The sequence below is a fragment of the Callospermophilus lateralis genome, chromosome 3, assembly GCF_048772815.1.
Source record: "Callospermophilus lateralis isolate mCalLat2 chromosome 3, mCalLat2.hap1, whole genome shotgun sequence".
Taxonomy (NCBI): Eukaryota; Metazoa; Chordata; class Mammalia; order Rodentia; family Sciuridae; genus Callospermophilus; species Callospermophilus lateralis.
In genome coordinates, this window is record NC_135307.1 from 171997418 (window position 1) to 172011951 (window position 14534).

General features: G+C 46.4%; 1 pseudogene across 1 annotated transcript in view; it reads left to right on the forward strand.

Annotated features, from left to right (window-relative positions):
* The window catches only part of LOC143394882 (signal-regulatory protein beta-1-like), a 29097-nt pseudogene extending 19910 nt beyond the window's left edge, over positions 1-9187 (forward strand). The window contains exons 3-5 of the transcript XR_013155366.1: positions 3088-3396; positions 3857-4189; positions 9075-9187. The product of XR_013155366.1 is annotated as a signal-regulatory protein beta-1-like (transcript). The remainder of the gene's footprint in view (positions 1-3087; positions 3397-3856; positions 4190-9074) is intronic.
* The last annotated feature ends 5347 nt before the right edge of the window (positions 9188-14534 follow it).

Sequence of the window (14534 nt, forward strand, 5' to 3'; positions counted from 1 at the left end):
CACTGTCCCCACAGAGGAGCCAGGACACAGGAGGGGCTCAATACAGATTCTCACCTGACCCACTGGGCAGGGAGTAGCGTCTCTGCTCCTCCTCCCTCTCCCACAGGTTCAGGAAGCGAGTCACATTTACACCCTGAAGCCACAGTGAATGGGGAACCTCTCCTGAATCTCAGCCCTGGTCTCCTTCCATAGGGAGATGCCCCAGCAGAACACACAGAGCTGCTCCATTGTTTGAGGAAGGGCAAAAGACTTCTCCCTGTGCAGATGTTACAGTTGTTCTTACTGTTGTGGGGGGTGGGGTCAGGTGCTCCCCAGTGGCTGTGCATAGGAATCACGTGGGAAACTGATGATGGAAATTTTAGACCCAGGATTCACCTTGACATTTTGTTTTAAAAATTCCAACATGGGTCTGGGCATCCAAAGATTTTACTTACTCCAGAAGTTTCTAACACACAGCCTGGGCTCTCGACCACTGAGATTGATGTCTTGAAGACACAAAAGGGAAGTTGGGTTTTTTTCCTCTGGCAATGAGGGACAACATGGGAGCCTTCTCAGTGTGGGTGTTCAGAACAGCACGTGCTGGGCTCAGCTCCCTGGGGCCCTTGGCAGGGTCTCCCAACAGAACCCACTCAGATTCAGCGTCAGCCTGGAGCCCACATCTGATATGTGTCTGAACAGGACCTGGAGCCACTGAGTCCTGGCTCTTCAGCACACAGCCCTCCCTGCCTTGATGACCCAAAATGTCACTGAGGCATCTGTCCCTTGTCCCCTCACAGCTCCCCACTTTAATGGAAACAGCTTCTCTGGGTGAAACCCCTGTGATGCTGTTCATGATGTGGGAAGCACTTTGTCACCTTGTTTCCTGTGGGGACTCTTAAGAACACAGGGAGAGGGCGGGGTACAGCTCAGTGGTGGTTCCTGCTGAGCCCCCCTGAGGCCCTGGGTAGACTCTCAGTATGGGTGTGTGTGTGTGTGTGTGTGTGTGTGTGTGTGTGCAAAAGAACAGGCAGAGCACCATCCTCTGTGGGGCATCTGCTCCTCCTCTCACTGGGGTTTTCCTGGCAGCTGCAGGAACAGGATGGAGACTGTTCCTGGGGTCCCCACTGCATTTGTTGTTAAACAATGAATGTGTGGTTTTAGAAGGCGACAATAACAGCCTCAGATGTCATTTATTGGGCACCTACTCCATTCCAGTGCTGTCCCTTGCCTTCACCCTAGTCTTGCAGGGTAGTGCTTTTAAGAACTCTCTAATGGGCTGGGTTGTGGCTCAGCAGTGGAGAGCTCACTTTGCACATGCGAGACCCTGGGTTCGAACCTCAGCATCACATAAAAATAAATAAGTGAAATAAAGGTATTGTGTCCAACTACAACTAAACTATAAATATTTAAAAAGAAAGAACTCTCTTTAGAAGGAGACATTGAGGTTCAGCAGAAAAAAACAGGTGTTACCTTGTCCTCCTGTGTGGATGACAGGAGTCTTATTTCTTCCCTCTTCCCCACCCTGGTGCCCTTGGCCAGCCATGTCCCTCTCTGAGCCTTGATCCATAATGGGCTCTCATTAGGACCCCCTCACGGAACAGGTGGGGATACATGAACTGAGGGGCTCCGAGCTCTGGCCAGCATCAGAGAGCTTAGCAGCTCCTGATTAGTGGCCACTGACTAGGGTCTCTAACTCCCGTAGGGACTTCCAGGGTACTAATGTCTATGCGACTCCATTTCTTCAGTGACACCTCCATATTGTGCTCTCCAATGTTGGGCGCTTGTCAAGCAGGGAGGTCAATATTTGCTGATACAAATCTTCATGATTTCTGCACCTGGTGACAGCTGTAGAAGGTGCTGGGTGGTGATGAGCAATCTGGAGACACCAAAGGACACATCTGAAACCTGGCCATAGGTGTACAGCCGCCTGATAATTTCATCTGAGTGCCCTCAGGACCTGCTCAGGGGCCTGAATCTGCATGTCTTAAAACTAGTCATCAGTTATTAAGGTAGCCCTGTGGCTTCCTCTGCATTCAATGACCTGTGACTCCAATGCAAAAGTGACCAGGAAAGCCTAGATTCAGAAAAGCACCAGTTCATCCTCTCCCTCTCAAATCCAGGCCTGGCTAGATGAGGCCCATGGCACATTGGTAGAAAGAGGAACAATTGAGGTGAATTCATAACCACCTGTGGAAGAGCCCTGCACAGAATAAAGTCTGGAAGAAGGAGGGACCTGGGTTTGTTTGTTTGTTTTGTTTTGTTTGTTTATATTTTGGTTTTATTTTTGGTACTGAGGATTGAAAGCAGGGGCACTTTAATATTAACCTGCATCCTCAGCCCTTTTTACTATATATTTTGAGGCAGGTTCTCCTTATGTTTCCCAGTCTGGTCTGGACATTGCAGTCCTCCTGCCTCAGCCTCCCCAGTCTCTAGACAACATGCCCTACAGTTTGCTGAGATTCCAGGGGCAGCTCTGTGTGATCCAAAGCCAACTGTGCTCAGTGTGGCCTGGGAGGAGATTTGCCAACCACCCCACTCCACAGATGAGGTGCTGGGCCAGGTCTCAGCATGGAGAGCTGGTTCCCATGTTGATGGTGGTTTCATGGTGACATTTGTCCCCTGCATTTGTTTCTAAAAATGACCACCCCTAGTGTCAAGCATTCCAGGTCAGGCCAGCAGGAAACAGTTGTTAACAAAGAGTGAGACAGGGCTGTGGGGTCCTCCCTGGGCCCAGGTTGGTAGCAGTGCCCTGGTGCTGAGAGGAAGGCTCTGACCCCAGGCTGGAGCAGCACCTGGGCGGACGTTCCTCACTGTGTTGCTAGACAGCTGTGCTCTCCTAGGAAGGGAGGGACACCACACAGGGAGGAGCTCAGTGCCCAGAGATCTTTATTTGGAGCATTAAAAAAATTATGTCTTGTCATTTCTGGTGTAGCCCAGTGTCAGAGCATGAGCTTAGCATCCACCTGGGGATGATTCCCAGCACAACAACAAATAGTAATAATAATAATAACAATAATTACATGGAGAAAGATTCTTCACAGTGTCACTCACTTGTGGTCAGAGGGTGTCTCCCAATCACCTGACTCGCCTGTCACTGCTCCACTGTAGCCAGACCTTCTCCTCCTGTGGTGTTGGGTCCTGTGAACAGGGCAGATGGTGAGCTTCACCTGGGAGTCCCACGGCTTCTCCCCAACAACATCACCCTGAACTGGTTCGAAAATGGGAATGAGCTCTCACACACCCAGACCAGCGTGGACCCCAGGGGAGAAACTGTGTCCTACAGTATGTCCAGCACAGCCCAGGTGACCCTGGCCCCTGGAGACATCCACTATCAGGTCATCTGCCAGGTTGCCCATTTCACTTTGCAGGGGGAGCCTCTTCTTTGAGGTACTGCCAACTTGTCTGACACCATTCGAGGTACGGAACCCTTCTCCTGACTCTAGTCTACACCTGGCCACCCAGCCTGTGGCTTCCCAGGGGCCTTTGCTCCAGGACGTTAGTGGTCTGGCTCTAATTCCCAGCAATGCTACCCACCTGCATGCATGTATGATTTCATGCCTTGTGGCCAGCATGTGCTTGGTGGCTTCATTTCACTGACCAGCAGCTACTAACATAACTGAGCTCCTACCAGAGCTAACTTCCTGCAGGCCAGGAGATGTGCTGGTCAACCTCACTCACTTTTACCCTAAGAGGAGCTGCTGGTACCTTGACACCTGTGGGTGGCAGGCCCTGTGGTTACTGATTCACTCCCATGCAAACCCTCAGTGTCTGAGCCCCTCTGCATGCCTAGTCCTGTCCCGAGGGAGGCCCTTGCCCTGCTGGGAGGAGCACAGCTGTCTGTCCCATAAGGTCACAATTTCTGCCTGTGCTGTTTCAGTTCCGCCCACCGTGGAGGTCACCCCACTGCTCACCATGGCAGGGAACCAGGTGAACGTCACCTGCCAGGTGAAGCACTTCTACCCCCAGAGCCTACAGCTGACCTGGGTGGAGAATGGAAACTTGTACAGGACAGAAACAGGCTCGACCCGCTCAGAGAACAAGGACGGGACCTTCAACCTGACGAGCTGGCTGCTGGTCAACTCCTGTGAGCACAGGGAGAATGTGACATTCACCTGCCGGGTGGAGCATGATGGGCAGCCAGCCACCACCTGGAACTACACCCTGCAGGTCTCTTCAAGCTTCAGGGAGCAAGGTATGGACAGCACCCCTGGTGAGGCCTGTCCCAGCTGATCGAATGGTCTAAACTTCACCTTGACTCTGTGTGTTGTGACGTGAGAGCAGTGACCCCCCCCTTCCCCCAGGGCACCCAGAGCCTGGGAACAGCAGCGTCTTAGTCAGCTCCCCACACCACACTCTGGGGGTCTCCTCTGTTGGGTTGGGCACACATCTCATGGGGCCTTCAAACAGGGACACTAAGAAAGAAGGGGGGGATGGGCCTGTCCTGGCACCTGCCACTTGCCTTTTTCACCTGACATTTGTCAAGTCCTAATTGCCCTCACCCTCACCCTCACTTTCCACCCACCATGGAGGTCACCAAAAAATTTGCAGTGACACAGAACCAGGTGACTGGCACCTGCTAAGAAAATAAGTTCTATCCCTGATTTTGCATGTGACCTGGTGGGAAAATGGAAACGTGTCCAATATGGAAACCACCTCAGTCATCACTGAGACCATGGATAGGACCTTTAACCCCATGAGCTGCCTCCTGGAGAACTCCCGTACCCAAAGTAGGAACGTGGTAGTCACCCCTCAGGTGGTACATGAAGACCAGCCAGTCATCTCCAGACACCATAGACTGGATATCTCCACTCCTCAGAAGGAGCAGGGGACAGACACCTCCCTGGCCAAGCTCAGTGTCTAAACCCAGTGGGTCAGGAGGTTGGTGCAGGAGGAAGGCAAATGCCAAGTTAGCTTCTGCAACTTAGTGGGGCCCTAAGCAACTCATCGAGACTGTGTTTCTAAATAAAATACTGAAAAGTTCTGGGAATGTGGTTGAATGGATAAGCACCTCTGGGTTCAATATGCAATACCAAAAATTTAAAAAAAAAAATTCCCTTGTGTCCATTCCGGAGACTGGTTCTTTTCTATCTTGTTTTTTTCTTTTCTTTTATTATTTTTTATTAATTTATTTTTTGGGAGGTGCTAAAGGTAGTATTCCTGTTCATTGTAGAATGATTCTCAAGTCTATAATTATACACCAGAACCTTACCTTCACATGAAGCCTCCCACTCGTCACCACCAAGAGTGTCCACTGTGAAGACCTTGGTCCACCTCTCCATGGATCCTCTGACATAAACAGATATTAGAGAAGAAGGAGAGGGAGGGGAACCCTCCTGTCCTGCTCTTCAGCCTCTTGTCTGTCCACCTACCAGTTGCTCTCTTCTCCTTCCTCAGGGCCTCTCTCTCCTACTTACCCTGTTGACCTCTGCCCAGCTTCTATTCCATATTACAATTTTCCATACACATCTGTATCCTCACCAAGCTGACTCTGGATCCTCCAGGGAAAATTTGGAAAGGACTCCCTGAGGATGTGGAGACTGTTTACACTAGGCCCCTAGGTGACCTTGAGTGGTCTCCACAGGTTTCTTGATTTCCTCCTGATTGTGGTCACAGACCTACTGAAGAGACGACCCTCAAAGCCTCATCACAACATGCAAATTTCTGCTGGTGTATATTCTCCTTTGATGCTCCAACTACCTGTGTATTAGGAGTTGACAGAAAGGGAAACTAGGACAGCCCTGGAGACCAATGGGAATGTTGCTGAAGGCTTCCTGCCCTTACACATGTAGACAATCTGTACTACACAATACAAATCTAAGTTGCTGGGGACAGGGCCAACACCAGCCCATAGAGCAAACTTTTGCTAATTAAAAACAATGTTCCCTGTCCCATGAAAATTGTCCCAAAGACCCACAGTTGTCTGAGACCCCATCCTGTGGCCCAGTGTGTGTCATTTCCCTGTGAGCCACAGGAGCAGGTCTGACTCCACAAGACTCTTTCAGGGTGGAGGTCCTTCCAGCAGGCCCTACCATGGGCTTCCCGTGCTGGGTCAACACTGGGCCACTGATTCTTCCCTGTCCCTTCTTGCAGGAAAAGTAATGACAGGAAGCAAATGCAATTTCCTCACAGTAGGAGAAATATGGAGGCTGCCTAACTCCTGTGCTAATCACTTAGGTGTGAAAAACAGTGCAAGTGCAGTCCACACCTGGAGTGGTCAAATGATGAAGGACATTCCTCTATAAATCCAACAGCATTATCCCAGTTAATAAAAATGATGATATTTTCTCTAATCATTAATAATGATTGAAGTATATATTCCAATTTTTCAAAATTCCTTTTATAGCCCTTCTCTGCACCAAAATTGGTTTTAATTAATCTTTGAATACATGGTTCAATCTCCTTACAAAACCATTTGGACATCAGGAAAACTTTCATCAAGTTTTAAAATGATGTAATTACTTAGAAGTTTAGGGCCATTCACATTCTATATTTCATTCTGGATGTATTGGGGTAGCTTGTGTGTCTTTGAAGCATTGTTGGTCCATTTTATCTAAGGTGTCAACTTTACAACTCTAGATTGGTACCTAACATCTCTTTTTTATATATAATTTTTTATTTGTTTTAATTAGTTACAGAAGGACAGCAGAATAAAATAGACATAATTATTACCTAAAATCTCTTTATTATCGGTCTAATATTTGCAGAATCTGTAGCAATGCACCATGTTAAATCTCGATGTTACTAGAGTCTCTCTCTCTCTCTCTCTCTCTCTCTCTCTCTCTCTCACACACACACACACACACACACATCATCATCATCATCATCATCTGTAATTACTTTTGCAAAGGATTTTCAATTTTATTGATCTTTCAAAGGATCAACTTCATGTTTCAATTGTCTTCTCTATTACTTCCCTGTATTCCATTTTATTGAATTTTGACCCTTTTCTAATTTTATTATTTCCTTTATTCTGCTTACGTCAGATTCATATTGATCTTCTTTTTGATGCTTCTGTGTGAGGAGGCTTCAATTATTGATGTGACACTCTCCTGATTTCCTGTGACACACCTGGACACCAGCATAAAACTGCATCCTGAGGCCAGCCCATGGGAAGTGTGCCCTGGCACAGCCCAGATCCTCTCTGTAACATGGAACCACAGCACTTCTCCTTTCTGTGATGCAGTGAGGATTACATGATGCAAGAGAGTCATTTTTGTTGGGATGGAACATGTAAAGTGGCAGTGGATGTCTTTGGAGCAGAGTTAATTGTCAGCCATCCTGCTGAGACTGTGGTCGGTCCTAACACACAGGTAGTTGGAGCATCAAAGGTCTTTGAGTGCTTTGATAGATATGGCCCTAACTTCATTTCCAGCTTCTACAAATACCCTGTCAGGAAGAGCCCTTGAATCTGAGGATGTCAACTCCTCTGAGTTTCTACTACTATTGGAATTACATCCAGGAACCAAACCTCTGCGTTTGTTGCTCTCTGGTTCCAGGGGACAAAAAAACCCACAAATCCACCAGGAACCCCTTTGGCTGTCACAATTCACCGTTATCTTTTGATGACTCATATAAACTTTCTCGTTGTCTTTCCCCCCACAGAATTGATGCCCAGAAAAAGCTCTACGATACCAGAACCTAAAAATAGCCATTTCCCAATTCATGGTCAAGCACCAGATCCCAAGAATCCCCTTCCTGGGGTTAATCCACAAGTTCACTTCTGCTGAAAGTGTGAACAAGGGCACCTCAACACAGGCCAGTGCCTTCCCAGGTGCCACTGACCTCCAGCACTGGGGTCATGATAACAGACAGCTGATGAGTCCCAGGTTCAAACTCAAATTACAGAGTCCAATTCCCAGACCTCTCCTGGAGCTGGGATTCCATATGAAGTTCCCAGTGTGATGGACGGGGAATCAGGGAGCTTCTTGGAATGTTCTCAGGATGAACATCAAGGTCCCTCCCACCTGAGTGGGAGAAGCAGCAGCAGCTCAGCTGTTCCACAGAAGCCAGAGGAGCCCCAGAGCTGCTTTCAGTGGAGGAGAGGGGCCTTCCACTCCCTGCTCACCAGGCTCTGATGCTGGAGCCTTCTAGAGGGAGGAGGGGGCAGGAGTGCAGCTCCCCTCCACTGAGGGGGAGCCCCAGAGCTCCACACAGCTGAGAACCATGGCCCCCAGCAGGGCAGCAGCCCCATGGGGTGAGGTGTCCCCTCCTGTCCAAGGATCCAACAGCATTACTTTCTTCATAAAATACTTTTCCATCTTTGTTTGCATCATTTTAAAAGGATAAATGGCTCATGGCACCAAAAAAAAAAAAAAAAAGACTCCCCAGGTCTAATTCCCTGGATCTGGGTTTGTGTGCCCAACAGAAAGACTTCAGGTGACAGAGCCCTGGAGGGGGGTCTGCTATTAGGAGACTATGGCCCCTCCCACATAGGAGAAACTTGTTCTTGACCCACAAACTCTTTTACAGCCAGCGGTTTTCTTAGTTCATCCAGCGCCTCCTTAGCAGGCTCCCAAGGTGCTGAGACCCAGGGCCCCTCAGCTCACCCATGGACCTGAGCCAGCAACCTTGCCCTCACCTCTCACCAGGGAAGGGCCCTCACCCATGTGCACGCCCCACTGAAAATAGTTTTCTGGACCTGAAGACCCTGGGCATTTGTTTGGTCCAAAAACCGTGATCTCAGGTGTCACCATATAGGACTCCATGGAGCGGCTTCTCTGGGTTTGGGTTCCTCTAAGCTGTGACCCTTCCTAACTCCCCAGGCCTCAGTGTCCTTATCAGGAGGAGATGATCCCTCTCCATGAGACGCAGAGGATCAATACAGAATCAGCACAGCTGGGATGGCAGTGGGCACAGAGCACACAATTTCACCTTCCCTCAGGGAGGTCACCTGGGACCTGGGACTGGGTGGGTGGGAATAGGAATCCCTTGACCAGGGTCTGCCTTAGGCTTGACTATGGCAGCCAGGACAGGGGGTATGCTATTGCTTCATAATTTTGTTGGGCCCAGGTAGCCTCACCTGGGGCAGGTAGAGACTCCTGGGAATGAACTCATAGGAGTCCTCCTAATGGCTCCCACTGTCCCTTGACTTTCAGGAGCAGTGAAGTCTACTCTTGCTTCATACCTCATCGCCCTGTTCTTTGGCTCCAAGCTCCTACTGGCAGTCGGTGTCTCTGCCATCTACGTCCACAGGAAGCAGAAGTCCTGACTGTAAGTCCCCAGGAGGGAGGGTGCACCCAGACTGCTGCAGAGGGGGCAGGGCCAGGGGGAGTGCAGCCCACCTGTGCACAGCTGCAGAGTCAGTGGGTCTAGAGAACTAGGCACATATCCCTCAGCACCCTCAGGGTCTCAGGCAACTTCTGTGGGGTCCGAGCTACCAGGAAGTGTGGGAGGTGTGCAAAAGATGAAGAAGTCAGGGGTTGGCAATAAGTGTCCCCTGAGTCCTAAGGGGTCCAGAGATGATGGGCCCAGGTGGTACAAAGAGGTGCAGCAGACTGGGTGTGTCCCTTGGAGGCCACCTCTAGGTTAGTCCAGTAGTCAACGGCTGGGCCTCCATGTGCAGGAAGACTCTACCGTACAGAGCAATGTGAGAAGACCTAGGTGGGCTGCTCCCAGGGTGCTCACTTCTGACCCTCATTGTGGCCCACTGCGGGGGGAGGGAAGGGGAGTCAGGAAACAGGAGAGGCTGAGCTAAGAGTCCTGACTTGGGGTATGGTTCAGTCAAGACAGGTGTCCCAGGACAGCCACACGAGGACATCATTGCTCTCAGGAAATTGTCATGAAAAGCTTATAGATAATTGAATGTGGACATGTTCCCACAGATCCTTCATCACTCCCTGCTGCCTGGGACCCTCAGTATCTGCCACCTTCTCCTAGCTTCACGGTGCTCAGCCTGAGAGAAGGAGCTGCCCAGAAACCTCTGTAGCCTCTGCTCCACATGCCTCCCCCAAGGACACCAGCCCACAGGCTCCTGTTGAACCTCTAACCAGTCCTTGACGCCCCATGGCTTAGCCTAGACTTGTGGTCCTGAGCAGGGCCCTGGGACCTACCTCTGGACAGCAACTTATGACACCTCCCCATATGTGACAAGCAAGCCCCACATGACCACATCAGGATGGTTCTCCTCCATTGCCTTGGGCTTCGTCATCAGGCACCCCAAGTCCTCACTCTCAAGAGTCATTCAGCCATCTTTTTCCTGCCTACCCCTCCTCCCAGCCTTGCTGAGGTTCTCACATGAAATTCGTTCTAGTTTAATAAGGAAAAATTATTCTCCTTCCTCTTTTCCAAAGTGTCCTATGCCTCAAATTCAGCCAGGACAGGGTGTGTACTATTGCTTCATAATTTTGGGGGGCCCAGGTAGCCCCACCTGGGGCAAATAAAAGCTCCTGGGAATGGATGCATAGGAATCCTCCTAATGTTCTTCTTAACATGAGTGACTTTCTTCCTTAGCACTTATGAACAACACTATTGTCCTGGATAAATGCAGTCTTCTCTCTCCATAGAAGAGCAGGATTGTAAAAATGACCATGAAAACTGAAACCAAAACCCTGGGAAAACATCTCCATAGTGATCATGAAAAATAATCATGGTTCTTCCAACTTTTTAGCATTTGTCAAAATATGAAAGACACTCAAAATATCAGTTAAATGTCAATTTAAACATATAGGGAAACATAAACAATAATAAAATTTGAAACATAGAAACACTGAGCGTTAGTGTTTTGTGATTTGGTAAAAACTTGTCCAGAGGAGTGTCAAGATGCTGGCCTTGTTCTTCTGTATTTGAGTTTGCAAAGCAAGCACCTTTTATATCTTGGTGAATTATAAGCCCCTTCAATAACATAGCCCTTTGGGTCACCACCACTCCTCATGTGTATATGGGTAATGTCACCTTCAGTAAGTTTGCTTGTCTGCAAAGTCCCCATACAAGATCCATGTCCACACACCACGGCCAGCTGCTTCTGTTCTGATCCACTTGTGCCCAGGTTAATGTCATTTCCATAATTGTCACCTCTCCTTTCCTCACTGTGCTTTTTGCTGTGTTGATTAGTATTTTAATATAGAAGGGATCAAAGAGGAAATAAGAGTAGAAATGAAGAAATCCTTAGAAGCAAATTCGAACAGAGATACATCATATCTAAATCTCTGGGACACTATGAAAGCAGCTCTAATAGGAAAATCTAAATCATTGAGTGCCTACCTGAATGACATAAAGAGATAGCAAATAAATAAGGTTATACTCTAACTCAAGGCCTTAGGATAGGAAGAACAAACTGATTTCAGAAAGAGTAGAGGATAGGAAATCATTAAGATAAGAACAGAAATTATTGCAATTGAGAATGAAAAACAACACAGAAGATCAATGCAAGGAGGAGCTGGTTCTTTAAAAAGTTAAATATGATGGAAAATCCCTCAGCCAAATGACCAGAAAGAGAGAAAAGACTCAAATATATCAAAATAGAGATGAAAAAGGAAACACTTCTGAAATCCAGAGAAAGTCTGGATGCTATGTGCAAAATTCAGACTCAAAAAAGTTAGAAAATCTAGAAGACATTGATGAATTCCTAGACACATGTGACTTGCCCAGATTGAGCCCCAAAGATGTAGAAAACCTTAACAGAGCAGTTTCAGGAGTGAAATTCAAACAGCAAGTAAAAGGCTTCCAACAAAGAACAGAGGAGGACCACATGCATCATCAGCTAAGTTCTACCACATCTTTAAAGAAAAACTAACACCAGTCCTTCTCCAACTGTTCCATGAAATTGAAAGGGAGGGAACACTCCCAAATGCACTCTCTGAAGCTAGTAGAATCTTTATGTGAAAACCAGACTGAGATACATAGAGTGAACTTCAGGCCAATACCACTGATGGGCATAGATGCAAAAATACTTAATGAAATATTACCAACCTGCATGAAAAACACAGCAAGATGCTACTACAGCATGATCAATGGGCTTCATCCCAGGGAGGCTAGGTTGGTTAAACAGTCACAAATCAATAAATGTTGTTCCCAACTTAGACAGAATTAAGGACAGGAATCACTGAACCATCTCAATAGGTAAAGAAAAGATCTTTTGAACATCAATTTATGATTAAAATGCTGAAGAAGGTTAGGATAAAAGAATCTTACCTCAGCATTGTAAAAGCTGTGAATGTCAAACGTCAATCAACATCACACCAAATGTAGAAAATTTAAATCCATTTTCTCTAAAATAAAGAACAAATCAAGGTTGTCCACTCTTCCCACTCCTGTGCAATATACAGCTTGAAACACAAGACAGAGCAATCAGGCAAGAGATGGAAATTAAGGGATACAAATAGGAAGAGAACAAGTCATCTGTTTGGAAATGACATGATGCTGTCACTACAGGATGCCCAAAACTCCATCAGATGATTTTTAGAGATATAAATCAATTCAGCAAAGGAAAATGACACAAGATCTACCCCCATAAATCAATTGCTTTCCTGTCCTCTAACAGTGATCCAGCCAAGGGAGATATCATCAAAGTCATCCCATTCACACACACATACACACACACACACAAAAAAAATTGAAATTCATGGGAACTAATCTACTCAAGGAGTAAAAGAGCTCTACTTGAATATTGAAGAACACTGAAGAATGACATTGAAGAAAAGTGTAGAAGATGGAGAAACTTCCCATGTTTTCTCATAGACAGAACTAATATCTCAAAATGGCCATACTACCAAGAGCAATGGCCATACTACCAAGATTCAATGCAATCACCCTCGAAATGACAATTACATCACTCCCAGGATTAGAAAAAACAATTCTTGAATTCATTTGGGACAATAAAGTCATGAAATACCAAGAGTCATACTGAGCAAGAAAAATTTTGCAGGGGGCATCAGAATACCTGATTTGAAATGATAGCACAGAACTATAGTACCAAAACCAGCAAGGCATTGGCAACAAATAGACATGAAGACCCGTGTAAAGGGATATTAAGGCACAGAGACAAACCCACACAGTCACAGCTGTCTAGGGATACTTGACAGGAGTGCTAAAATTATACTTTTTAAAAAAGACTCTGTAACAAATGGTGCTGGGAAAACTGGATGCTAGATATATGTAAAAAAGGAAAATAGATCTATCTGTGTCTCTCACCCTACACAAAAGTCAAATCACAATGGATCAAAGACTTAGGAATCAGTCCAGAAACCTTACAAGTGCTTAAAGAAACCGTAGGGCCATCATCGTAGGTGTTGGCCACAACTTCTTTACTGATACCCCCAAGAGCAAGAAAGAAATTCAAGAGTCAATAAGTGGGATGCCGTCAGTTAACATCTTGTGCACAGCAAAGGAAATGATGAAGGGAATGAAGAAAGAGCCTACAGAAATGGGGAGGAGCTTTGCCAGCCACTCCCCCAACAGGGGACTAGTATTCAGAATATGTGAAGAACCCCAAATCATTCAACCTAAATCGTAATAATAACAATAGCCCAAAAAACAAATGGACCAAAAAAACTAAACAGAAACTTCTCAAAAGAAAAAACACAAATAGCCAATATGTACATGAAAAAATGTTCAACATTCCTTGTCATCAGGGAAATGCAAATCAAAACTTCAATATGGTTTCATCTCACTCCAGTCAGATACAAATGCCAAGATTAGAAATCAAAACAAGTGTTGGTGAGGATGCAGGTGAAATGTTCACTGAAATGTACTTTGTTGGTGGACCACAAATGAAGGCCACCGCTCAGAAAAGCACCCTCAAATAACTAGGAATGGAACCACCACATGACCCAGCCATGCCACACCTTGGTATTTTTCCAAAAGATCTAAAATCAGCATCCTACAGGGATGCAGCCACCTAAATGTTTATTGTAGAACAATCACAATAGCTAAATTATGGAATAAACCAGGTGCCTCTCAATAGATGAATGGATTAAGAAACTGTGGTTTTACACACAATGGAGATCTCCTCAGCCAAAAAGAATAAAGTTTGGACTTTGGGTGGTGAATGGATGAAAATGGAGAACATCGTGCTAAGTGAAGTAGATCAAACTCAGAAAATCGAATTTGAATTATTTTCTCTCATCTGTGGAGACTAGAGTTACATAAAGGAAAGAATAAGAGAAGGATGTGGTATAATAAAGATTTCAGAAAGATCAGTATTATAGAAGGAGATCAAGAGTCAGAGACGAGGGACAGAAAAGGAGAAGAAATCTGAAATGAGTTCTTGAAAAGTCATGTTAAGTTGAAAATATAAACATTTCACCTTTATGCATAAATAAAATGGACCAATCAAAAACAAATATCAAGATGAACAAATCCATGAGGGGCTTAGTTGACCAGTGCAGGCCTAGGGAGGCCTTGTTCCTCGAGGCCTGTCCAATTCCTTCTGAAAATGCAGCATGAGAGATGCTTAACTTTGCTGTCTATTTTATTGTTTTCAAGGAAATTGCTTGTCACTCTATCACTGTCACTTTGTCTTGCAACAAGGGAGGTAGGTTGTCAGTTCTCTCCAGAGAGCAGAGTCAGGGTTCTCCCCAGCACAGACATTGGACAGAGCAGGCTCCTTAGGGCTCTAC